Source organism: Triticum urartu, chromosome 6, assembly GCF_003073215.2.
Source record: "Triticum urartu cultivar G1812 chromosome 6, Tu2.1, whole genome shotgun sequence".
NCBI classification, from domain to species: Eukaryota; Viridiplantae; Streptophyta; class Magnoliopsida; order Poales; family Poaceae; genus Triticum; species Triticum urartu.
In genome coordinates this window covers 305,453,368-305,466,594 of record NC_053027.1, presented here as the reverse complement: position 1 = coordinate 305,466,594, position 13,227 = coordinate 305,453,368, and positions in this window count along the sequence as shown.

The following is a 13,227-nucleotide window of genomic DNA, read 5'->3' as shown; positions in this document are numbered from 1 at the left end:
ACACGGTGTTTACCCAAGTTCAGACCCTCTCTAAGAGGTACGTCCTGCTTGATTATATTGATGGGTATAAGATGGTTACAGAGTCAATCTACCACGAGATTAGATAAACTAAATCCTAGACTAGTAGGATGATGTTTTTTTACAGCCTCTACAGACTAAACCCCTTGGTTTATATAGATACCAGGGGTACTAGGGTTACACATGGTTGGTTGCTAGAAAGGAATAAACACGCCGAATCTTCTTATCTTGACTTGGAGGACACACCAAGGCACCAAAAAGCTTCCTGTCTAGATATGGGGTCTCCTCATAGTTCGGCCTCCTAGTATTGGCAATGCGGTCCAATAGTCTGGCCCACAAGGGATAGGCCGGCAGGCCGAAGACCCTGATTGTGGTTTGAACTACGTCGGTATTTCCCCAAAGAGGAAGAGATCATGCAGCACAACAACGATAGGTATTTCCCTTAGTGATGAGACCAAGGTTATCGAACCAGTAGGAGAACCACGCAACACTACGTGAATGGCACCTGCACACAAAGAACAAATACTCGCAACCCGACGTAAAAGAGGGGTTGTCAATCCCTCCCGGGTAAAAGATAGGTAAAATTGTAGTAGATTGGATAAATAAATCTTGCGGGAACGCGAGATAAAATAAATAACAATAAATTGCAGCAAGGTATTTTTGTGTTTTTGGATTAATATATATGAAAATAAAATCAAATAAAAATAGATCTTGAAGGAAAATATAATAAAGAGGAGACCTGGGGGCATAGATTTCACTAGTGGCTTCTCTCGAGAAAAAAAGCATATGGTGGGTAAACAAATTACTGTTGGGCAATTGATAGAACTTCAAATAATCATGACGATTTCTAGGCAATGATCATTATACAGGCATCACGTCCAAGATTAGTAGACCGACTCCTGCATGCATCTACTACTATTGCTACACACATCGACCGCTATCTAGCATGCATCTAGTGTATTAAGTTCATGAAGAAACAGAGTAATGCAATAAGAACGATGACATGATGTAGACAAGATCTATTGATGTAGAAATATACCACATCTTGTTATCCTTAATAGCAACGATAAATACATGTCGGTTCCCCTTCTGTCACTGGGATCAAGCACCGTAAGATCGAACCCATCACAAAGCACCTCTTCCCATGGCAAGAAAAATCGATCTAGTTGGCCTAACTAAACCAAAGATTCGAAGAAGAATTACGAGGCTATAAGTAATCATGCATATAAGAGATCAAAAGACTCAAATGACTTTCATGGATAAAAACATAGATCTCATCATAAATGTAGAGAAACGTAGCATGCAATTTCAAAAAAATTCCTACGCTCACGCAAGATCTACCTAGGAGATGTATAGCAACGAGAGGGGGAGAGTGTGTCCACGTACCCTCATAGACCGAAAGCATAAGCATTTGACAACGCGGTTGATGTAGTCGAACTTCTTCTCATTCTAACCGATCAAGCACCGAATGTATGACACCTCCGAGTTCTATACACATTCATCTCGATGACATCCCTCGAACTCTTGATCCAACAAAGTGTCGAGGGAGAGTTTCGTTAGCACGACGACATGGTGACGGTGATGGTGATGTGATCTGCGCAAGGCTTTTCCTAAGCACTACGACAATATGACCAAAGGCGTAAACTGTGGAGGGGGGCACCACACACGACTAACAAATGTTTGTGTGTCCTCTAGGTGCCCCCTCCCACATATATATAGGTTGGAGGGGGGAAGAGGCAGCCAGGGGGTGATACGTCCATTTTGCATCATGTTTTCCTACTGTTATTTATGATGTTTTTATGCATATATAATAACAGTTTTTGGAGTAATTCTAATGCCTTTTCTCTCATAATTTGCATGGTACACACAAAGAGGGAGAATTCCGTCAGCTGGAAAACATGACCTGGAAAAGCTACGTCAGGCTACCTATTCTGCACAACTCCAAACAAGCTGAAACTTCACAGAGAATTTTTATGGAATATATGAAGAATATTGGAGCAAATAAGTACCAGGTGGGCACAACCCACCTGGGCGCGCAAGGGAGCCCAAGCGTGCCCTGGTGGGTTGTGCTCACCCAGGCCCACCTCTGGTGCCCCTCTTCTGGTATATAAGTCATTTTGACCTAGAAAGAAAATAAGGAGAGGACTTTCGGGATGGAGTGTGGCGACCCGACCCGAATGGATCAAGTGCTCTGTGCTCCGGTGTCATCCCTGGATCAGTAATGCTGACACTACACAGTACATCAAAGGATTTATAGCAGATTGGCAATCACACACTTATTACATCGTTGTCTCAAAGAGAACTTATTACAATAAATATGGCTTAAGGCCATCTAATAAAGATAACAGCGGAAGACTCGGAAGATAAATGGGTCCATCAACTCCAACGGCATCACTGAGTATAGAACCACGACCTAAAAACACCTTACTCGTCATCTGAAAAGTCTGCAACATGAAAAGTTGCAGCCCGAAAACGGGTCAGCACATGGAATATGCTGGCAATGTAACACATAGAGAGTAATGGAATGAAACAGCTATACTACATGCATATATGGCTGGTGGAAAGCTCTATGGTTACAGTTTTGCGTAAAGCCAGTTTTTCCCTACTGCAAAGGAATAAATTTATTTAACTATCATGGTAGTTGTTAAACATCGAGAATGGTTGACAGCATTCCGATCCCAATTAAGTGAACAATTAAAACCCAACAACATTAATTAGAGTAACATGTTGAGATTCACATGATATTCAAGTACTAGATACTCAAGTTGTCCATAACCGGGGACACGGCTAATCATGATTAGTTTGTACACTCTGCAGAGGTTTGCGCACTTTTCCCCCACAAGACACAATCGCCTCCTTTTGGTTTCTCGCACTACATGGTGTTTGAGAAGACGGATGACCGAGACATAGTCTTTTAGAAGCGCTAGCACCTTACGATCGGGTAGACCGGTACACCTACATCCCCTACATCTGCTAGTCTACCACTGTAAGAGTTCGCACAACTTAGTCAACTATGCCAGAGCCCATAATGGCTTGTGGCTGCACACGGAAGTTTCTAGCATGAAAGATCTTATGATCCCTTTGCGCCTGGGTGGCGGTCCGAAATAAAAACAGGCAAGTCCTGATAGACATCAGGTGCCTCAATCCACCCAGATGTGTGTTAGGTCGCCACCTTAGATAAACCATTAAATTATCAATCTCACATCTGTCATGGATATCACTCACCCAATCCACGTCTACTAGCATAGCATGGCATAATAAGCAAACGTAGAAGTAACTCCCAAAGGTTTCATAATAATACAGGTGATAGGTACTACCTCATCTACTTCCCATCCCACAATTTAATTAGATCCTAATCATGCAATGTGAGAGGATTGATCTAATGCAATAAAACATGGGTTGTAGAAAAGGTATGATCAAAGTGTTACTTGCCTTGCTGATGTTCCGCGAGACCTAGGGTTTCGAAGTAACAAGCGGCGCAATCCGGGTGATCTATCACAGACAAACAACAAGCACACAATAAGTACTCATCTAATGCACAGGTAAAACTCGAACAAGAGAACGAACCAGAAAGTTCAACTTAAGAACTCCGGTTGCAAAGAAAGAACAAACCGAACAAAGCAACGGAAAACAAACAGCGGAAGAAAACAACTCGGTTCTAGCAACTTGAAACTAGGTCAAATTTTTCCATAGCAAAAACTTGTTTAAGTTGATTAGACGGAATGGCGGTTTCGAAACGAAACTCCAGGCGCTTGAATCACCTGATTCCGATAAATGAGCGAGAAGAAAGACTAGAACGAATATCGGATCTGAGATCACGATCGCGGAATAAATCCGACGAAAAGAAAGAGACGAACGGTTAAACGAACGGACGTTCATTAACCGGGAACAACCGGTGATCACGTTCGTTAAGACGAACGGTCCGGCGAACGCTCGCTAAACCACTAAACCGAAGAAAAACGAAAAGAAAACCGATCTAGGGTTTCGGGAAAGAAAACCGAAACAAAGAACCGGAAAAGAAACCAGAAAAGAAAACCGGAACGGTTAAGAAAGAACCGGAACGGTTTATAAGAAAAACTGAACCGAGGGGAGAAAAAGAGACGCGGCGCGGGACAACCTCGGCGAGGCTCCGGCGAACGGCGGCTATAGGGCGGCGGCGGCTATAGGGCGGCGGCGGCGGGTGAGGGGCGCGGGGTGGGGCGTGGCTAAAGAGGAGAGGGGCTTGGGATTGATGTGAGGAGAGGGGGGGGGGTTGGGGTGTATTTATATAGGTGGGGGGATTACTTGGGGTAGGGGGCAAGCAAAAGAGGGAAACCAAAACAAGGAAAAGGGGGGGGGGCTAACCGGCCTAGAGTCCCTCTGGGACTCGGCCTAGAGCGAGGGAGGCGGCGGCCTGGCGCTGCGCCTGGCGCGCGCGCTGGCTGGGGAGGCGGCCGGCTGGCTGGGCCTTTGGCCCAGGCGGGGCGCTGCTCTTTTTTTTTAAATCGGTTACGCGCGCAGAAAAACAAAAGAAAGAAAATCTAAACGAACTCCAAAATCTCTAAAGTAAATTTTCCCCGACTCGTAAAAATGAGTCGAACAAAATGAACTTTTCTCCGGGCCTAAAATGCAATTTTTGAAGACACGCATTTTTCCCTATCCAAAGAAAAAGCAAACAAAACTCCGGCAAAACTAAAATTGGATTTATTCATTAAATCTTCATTTTTCCTAAATTTGGGAAAGTCATATTATTCCCTCTCTTATATTTTTGATATTGGAAAAAATAATTGAAGATGAAATAAATAAATCAAATTATCCTCTTTTCAAATTTGAGAAAACTCTCAAATATGAAATAACGAAATCTCCAACTCTCTCCGAAGGTCCTTGAGTTGCATGAAATTTCTAGGATCGACCAAAATGCAAGAAAATATGATATGCATGATGATCTAATGTATAACATTCCAAATTGAAAATTTGGGATGTTACAAACCTATCCCCCTTAAGATGAATCTCGCCCTCGAGATTCGGGTTGGCTAGAAAATAGGTGAGGGTGGTCCTTGAGCAAATCTTCTTCTCTTTCCCAGGTGGCTTCATCCTCTGAGTGGTGGTTCCACTGAACTTTGCAAAACTTGATAACCTTGCTACGGGTAACTCTGCTGGCATAATCGAGAATCTTGACTGGCTTCTCCTCATACGTTAAGTCGTCGTTCAACTGAATCCCTTCGAGTGGCACGGTATCTCTTAGCGGTACCTCCGCCATCTCGGCATGACATTTCTTCAGCTGAGAAACATGGAATACATCATGAACTCCTGACAGCTCCTCTGGTTATTCCAACCTATAAGCGACTTCTCCCATACGTTGCAAGATCCTATACGGTCCAACGAAACGCGGTGCTAACTTTCCGTTAACTCCAAAACGCTTAACTCCTCGAAGTGGGGATACTCGAAGGTAAACTCTGTCTCCGGTTTCGTAGACTGTCTCCTTGTGTTTAGAATCTGCGTAGCTCTTCTGCCTGGACTGGGCTACCTTGAGCCTATCGCGAATCAACTTAACTTTCTGTTCAGACTCCTTAATCAAATCTGGTCCAAAGAATTGACGGTCTCCAACTTCGTCCCATGACAACGGTGTCCTGCACCTCCTTCCGTAAAAAGCTTCGAAAGGTGCCATCTTCAAACTGGTTTGGTAACTGTTGTTATAAGAAAACTCCGCATACGGCAAGTTATCGTCCCAGCTAGATCCATAATCTAGTGCACAAGCCCTCAGCATATCTTCCAAAATCTGATTGACTCTCTCGGTCTGTCCATCTGTCTGTGGGTGAAAAGCTGTGCTGAACTCTAGTTTGGTTCCCAAAGTTTCATGCAAGTGATTCCAAAAATTTGAGGTAAATTGGGTTCCTCTATCTGATACGATACTCCTCGGAACTCCATGCAAACAAATGATCCTAGTCATGTATATCTTTGCCAACTTAGCACTGGTGTAAGTGGTCTTAACTGGAATAAAATGTGCTACCTTTGTCAAACGATCAAATACTACTCATATCGAGTCATAGCCTGATTTCGTCCTGGGTAGTCCCGTGATAAAATCCATGCCTATCTTATCCCACTTCCATTCGGGTATCGGCAATGGTTGTAACAATCCTCCTGGCTTCTGGTACTCTGCCTTTACTCTCTGACATACGTCACAAACTGCTACATATGCTGCAATATCCTTCTTCATTCCGGTCCACCAGAATGTTTCCTTCAAATCCAAATACATCTTGGTATTCCCTGTGTGAATCGAATAAGGTGAATCATGTGCCTCGTGCAAAATCAACTTCCTGATCTCCGGGTCATTGGGCACATAAACACGGTCCTCAAACCATAAGGTATCGTGCTCATCCTCACGAAATCCCTTTGCTTTTCCTTCGCTCAATTTCTCTTTTATAGCAGCAATCTCCTTGTCAGATTTCTGAGCTTCTCTGATCTTATCCATCAATGTTGACTGAATCTCCAATGTTGCTACATAGCCTCTCGGAACTATTTCCAAACATAGCTCACGAAGGTTTTCTGCTAACTCCTTTGGTATTTTCCTCGTCATTAGAGTATTGACATGGCTCTTACGGCTCAATGCGTCAGCTACTACATTAGCTTTTCTGGGATGGTAATGCAATCTCATGTCATAATCCTTGATGAGCTCCAACCATCTCCTTTGTCTGAGGTTCAACTCCTTCTGCGTGAAAATGTACTTCAAACTCTTGTGATCCGTGTACACCTCACAATGATTTCCAATGAGGAAATGTCTCCACATTTTCAACGCATGCACTACGGCTGCTAACTCCAAATCATGCGTGGCATAATTCAACTCATGAGGCTTCAGTTGCCGTGAAGCATACGAAACAACTCTCCCTTCCTGCATAAGCACTGCTCCAAGTCCTCGACGTGAAGTGTCGCAATACACCTCATAATCCTTGGTCTGATCTGGCAAAATCAATACTGGTGAGGTAACCAAACGTTCCTTCAATTCCTGGAAACTAGCCTCACATTCCTCAGTCCATTTGAACTTAGTATCCTTCTTCAACAAATCAGTCATAGGCTTTGCAATCTTTGAAAAGTTCTCAATGAACCTCCGGTAGTATCCTGCGAGTCCAAGAAAACTCCGGATCTCTCCAACTGTTGTTGGTGCTTCCCATTCGGTTACGGTCTCAACCTTAGTGGGGTCAACTGCTATACCTTCTCCGGATATAACGTGTCCGAGGAATCCAACTTCCTTCAACCAAAACTCACATTTGCTGAATTTGGCATATAACTGATGTTCCCTTAGTTTCTGCAAAACCAAACGCAAATGTTCCTTATGCTCCTCTTCATTCTTTGAATAAACCAGAATGTCATCAATGAACACTACGACGAACTTATCCAAAAACTCCATAAACACTTTGTTCATCAGGTTCATAAAATAGGCAGGTGCGTTAGTCAATCCAAATGACATAACGGTATACTCATACAGTCCATATCTCGTGGTGAATGCTATCTTAGGTATGTCCTGCTCCCGAATCTTCAATTGATGGTACCCTGATTGCAAATCGATCTTGGAAAACACTTTAGCTCCTTGCAACCGATCAAACAAATCATTGATCATTGGAAGTGGGTACTTATTCTTGATGGTTACTTCATTCAATCCCCGATAATCTACAACCATCCTTAATGATCCATCCTTCTTTTCCACTAGAAGTACGGGTGATCCCCAAGGCGAAGAACTTGGGCGAATGTAACCTTTATCCAATAACTCCTTAATCTGATTCTTAATTTCCACCAAATCCTTTGCTGGCATCCGGTACGGTCGCTTCGATATTGGGCCTGTACCTGGCAATAACTCAATCAAAAACTCAATGTCTCTATCCGGTGGCATGCCTGGCAATTCCTCAGGAAATACATCAGGAAAATCCTTCACCACTGGTACTTCCTCTTGCACAACTCATGTTAGGCAGTTTACTTGTGTCCTGTTTGGCACATGCCGGGATACATACTTGATCCTTCTTCCTTCTGGTGTGGTAAGCAAAATTGACTTACTAGCGCAATCGATGTTTCCTCCATACATCGACAACCAATCCATACCAAGAATCACATCCAGACCTTGGGACTCCAGAATAATTAAATCCGTTGGGAAAACATGCCTTCCTATACTTAATGGCACTTGGAAACATCCTTGTCTGGCCATGTACTCTGCTCCTGGCGAGCTTACTAGCATAGGCGTTTTAAGAATCCTAGTGGGAAGGCTATACTTTTCCACAAATCCCCTTGATATGTATGAATGCGATGCACCAGTATCAAAAAGAATGAGTGCGGTAAATGACTTAACCAAAAACTTACCGATTACTGCATCGGGTTGATCTTCAACCTCCTCCACATTAACGTGGTTCACCTGTCCCCTATTGAAAAGGTTCGGCTTCTTCCCAGAGCTTCCATTGCCATTTCCATTCTGGCCTTTGGGACATTCATTGGCATAATGTCCGGTCTTGGAACACTTATGGCAAGTGACGTGGCTCAAATCCTTCTTGGCGGGGGTTGATGGGGTGGTCCGGTTCTGACCGTTGCTTCCTCCATTCCCATTACCATTCTTGTGGCCATTATGGTTGTGCGAGCTACCTCCTCCATGGGTGTGCTGAAACTGAAATCCCGGTTTAGGGGTAAAACGGGGCTTCTGCTGGGCTCCAGAGTTATACTTCCCCTGTCCATATTTTCTCTTGCGGTTCTCAATCTGCTGTTGCTTCCCTTCAATCATGATGGCACGATCTACCAACTCCTGGTAGTTGTTGAAACTCGCTACCATCAACTGCATGCTTAGTTCATCATTCAGTCCTTCCAGAAACTTCTCCTGCTTAGCTGCATCCGTAGCAACGTCATATGGGGCATAACGTGCTAACTTGCTGAAATCGTCAACGTACTGGCCAACTGTCCTTCCTCCTTGGCGTAAGTTGCGAAACTCACGCTTCTTTATGGCCATAGCTCCTGCTAAAACATGGGCAGTGCGGAAAGCTTGCGGAAACTGATCCCACGTGACAGTGTCAACTGGGTAAGTGGCTGTGAAATTCTCCCACCATGCTGCCGCGGGTCCGTCAAGCTGGTGAGCGGCAAACTTCACTTTCTCACCATCCGTGCATCCTGCAGTGGTCAACTCCCTTCCTATCTTGCGGAGCCAATCGTCTGCTACTATTGGCTCGGTGCTACTGGAAAACACCGGCGGATTCAGCCTAAGGAAACGGGCTAAGTGGTCAGCAGGTTGTGGTGGTGGTGGTGGGTTGTTGTTGTTGTTGTTCTGCTGGTTCTGGACTAACATCTGCATCAATTGATTCTGCTGCTGGATCAACTGAGTGAGCTCCGGTGGGAATCCATTGTCACGTCTCGGAGGCATCTGAGGGTTTAGAAAAGACGAGAATTAAGAATAGAGTGAGGTCTAAAGGGAAAACACTACCCCAATGCACATGAGCAAATGCACACAAAATCACTTCATTCAATCAAACAAGGGCTTACAAACGGTCTAACTATCGCAAAAGTGCTCGACTATAATGTTTACAGGGGGGGGGGGAAATGCTACTACTATCTGGTGGTCATCTAGAAATTTGAACCGGTGGAAGACTCCATGATATCTGCTCCAGCTTCGTCTTCAAAGTCGGGTTCACTTGGATCCGAATCGGTGTCGTCGATGATGATGTAGTTGTCCGGACATGCGACGTACTCGTCCTCCTCCTTGGATGCTAACTTCCTCTTGAGTTCTTCAATCTCCTGCTTAAGATCGCCATTGTGTCTTGTTAGAGCTACGATCTCGTCCATGTAGTCCTTGCGTGTAGACTTCAGTTCTCCTTCTAGCTCGATGATCCTTGCCTTTGCATTCTTCAACTCTATCATATCATTGCACATCTGGTTCTCGTGGCGTCGAATGTGCTGGTTTAACTCCTGGATGAAAGATGCAATGGATCTATCCTTCTTGGTGCTGACTAACTCCCATTGTTCATCTCGGCATCCGCAAATCTGGTAGATAGTGTCCTTGAGGTCTTCTTGATAAACTTCTCCAATGCGTCCCATGGTGATATGAGCTGCCATGCTCTTTCCCAGACTCCAGGTTAGTGCATTGAAAACACTATCTATAGGCTTCGTGATTGGCGCGAATGTTCTTCCCGGAACGTGAGCTTGAATTTTCCAGCGCTCCTCTTCAGGTAGAGTGGCGTTGAAGGTTCCCGTGAAGCTTGGTAATCCAATGTTCAGGTACTTGGTGACTTCCTTCAGGTGAAATCCAAATGGTGTGCCTTCATCCGGTTGAGCGTACTTAATCTTCGCGTTCGTCATCCTAAAAGAGTAGAAAAGATGAGGAGTTAGAAAATGAGAAGAGAATGGTGATCTATGGCTTTAACTTAGTGGTCGTGTCCTACAGTCAGCGTGTGCTCTGATACCATCTCTGTGGCGACCCGACCCGAATGGATCAAGTGCTCTGTGCTCCGGTGTCATCCCTGGATCAGTAATGCTGACACCACACAGTACATCGAAGGATTTATAGCAGAGTGGAAATCACACACTTATTACATCGTTGTCTCAAAGAGAACTTATTACAATAAATATGGCTTAAGGCCATCTAATAAAGATAACAGTGGAAGACTCGGAAGATAAATGGGTCCATCAACTCCAACGGCATCACTGAGTATAGAACCACGACTTAAAAACACCTTACTCGTCGTCTGAAAAGTCTGCAACATGAAAAGTTACAGCCCGAAAACGGGTCAGCACATGGAATATGCTGGCAATGTAACACATAGAGAGTAATGGAATGGAACAGCTATACTACATGCATATATGGCTGGTGGAAAGCTCTATGGTTACAGTTTTGCGTAAAGCTAGTTTTTCCCTACTGCAAAGGAATAAATTTATTTAACTATCATGGTAGTTGTTAAACATCAAGAATGGTTGACAGCATTCCGATCCCAATTAAGTGAACAATTAAAACCCAACAACATTAATTAGAGTAACATGTTGAGATTCACATGATATTCAAGTACTAGATACTCAAGTTGTCCATAACCGGGGACACGGCTAATCATGATTAGTTTGTACACTCTACAGAGGTTTGCACACTTTTCCCCAGAAGACTCGATCGCCTCCGTTTGGTTTCCCGCACTACATAGTGTTTGAGAAGACGGATAACCGAGACATAGTCTTTCAGAAGCGCTAGCACCTTACGATCGGGTAGACCGGTACACCTACATCCCCTACATCTGCTAGTCTACCACTGTAAGAGTTCGCACAACTTAGTCAACTATGCCAGAGCCCATAATGGCTTGTGGCTGCACACGGAAGTTTCTAGCATGAAAGATCTTATGATCCCTTTGAGCCTGGGTGGCGGTCCGAAATAAAAACAGGCAAGTCCTGATAGACATCAGGTGCCTCAATCCACCCAGATGTGTGTTAGGTTGCCACCTTAGATAAACCATTAAATTATCAATCTCACATCTGTCATGGATATCACTCACCCAATCCACGTCTACTAGCATAGCATGGCATAATAAGCAAACATAGAAGTAACTCCCAAAGGTTTCATAATAATACAGGTGATAGGTACTACCTCATCTACTTCCCATCCCACAATTTAATTAGATCCTAATCATGCAATGTGAGAAGATTGATCTAATGCAATAAAACATGGGTTGTAGAAAAGGTATGATCAAAGTGTTACTTGCCTTGCTGATGATCCACGAGACCTAGGGTTTCGAAGTAACAAGCGGCGCAATCCGGGTGATCTATCGCAGACAAACAACAAGCACACAATAAGTACTCATCTAATGCACAGGTAAAACTCGAACAAGAGAACGAACCAGAAAGTTCAACTCAAGAACTCCGGTTGCAAAGAAAGAACGAACCGAACAAAGCAACGGAAAACAAACGGCGGAAGAAAACAACTCGGTTCTAGCAAGTTGAAACTAGGTCAAATTTTTCCGTAGCAAAAACTTGTTTAAGTTGATTAGACGGAACGGCGGTTTCGAAATGAAACTCCAGGCGCTTGAATCACCTGATTCCGATAAACGAGTGAGAAGAAAGACTAGAACGAAGATCGGATCTGTGATCACGATCGCGGAATAAATCTGACGAAAAGAAAGAGACGAACGGTTAAATGAACGGACGTTCGTTAACCGGGAACAACCGGTGATCACGTTCGTTAAGACGAACGGTCCTGCGAACGCTCGCTAAACCACTAAACCGAAGAAAAACGAAAAGAAAACCGATCTAGGGTTTCGGGAAAGAAAACGAAACAAAGAACCGGAAAAGAAACCGGAAAAGAAAACCGGAATGGTTAAGAAAGAACCGGAACGGTTTATAAGAAAAACTGAACCGAGGGGAGAAAAAGAGACGCGTCACGGGACAACCTCGGCGAGGCTCCGGCGAACGGCGGCGACGGCGGCTATAGGGCGGCGGCGGCTATAGGGCGGCGGCGGCGGGTGAGGGGCGCGGGGTGGGGCGTGGCTAAAGAGGAGAGGGGCTTGGGATTGATGTGAGGAGAGGGGGGGGGGTTGGGGTGTATTTATATAGGTGGGGGGATTACTTGGGGTAGGGGGCAAGCAAAAGAGGGAAACCAAAACAAGGAAAAGGGGGGGGGGCTAACCGGCCTAGAGTCCCTCTGGGACTCGGCCTAGAGCGAGGGAGGCGGCGGCCTGGCGCTGCGCCTGGCGCGCGCGCTGGCTGGGGAGGCGGCCGGCTGGCTGGGCCTTTGGCCCAGGCGGGGCGCTGCTCTTTTTTTTTAAATCGGTTACGCGCGCAGAAAAACAAAAGAAAGAAAATCTAAACGAACTCCAAAATCTCTAAAGTAAATTTTCCCCGACTCGTAAAAATGAGTCGAACAAAATGAACTTTTCTCCGGGCCTAAAATGCAATTTTTGAAAACAAGCATTTTTCCCTATCCAAATAAAAAGCAAACAAAACTCCGGCAAAACTAAAATTGGATTTATTCATTAAATCTTCATTTTTCCTAAATTTGGGAAAGTCATATTACTCCCTCTCTTATATTTTTGATATTGGAAAAAATAATTGAAGATGAAATAAATAAATCAAATGATCCTCTTTTCAAATTTGAGAAAACTCTCAAATATGAAAATAACGAAATCTCCAACTCTCTCCGAAGGTCCTTGAGTTGCGTGAAATTTCTAGGATCGATGAAAATGCAAGAAAATATGATATGCATGATGATCTAATGTATAACATTCCAAATTGAAA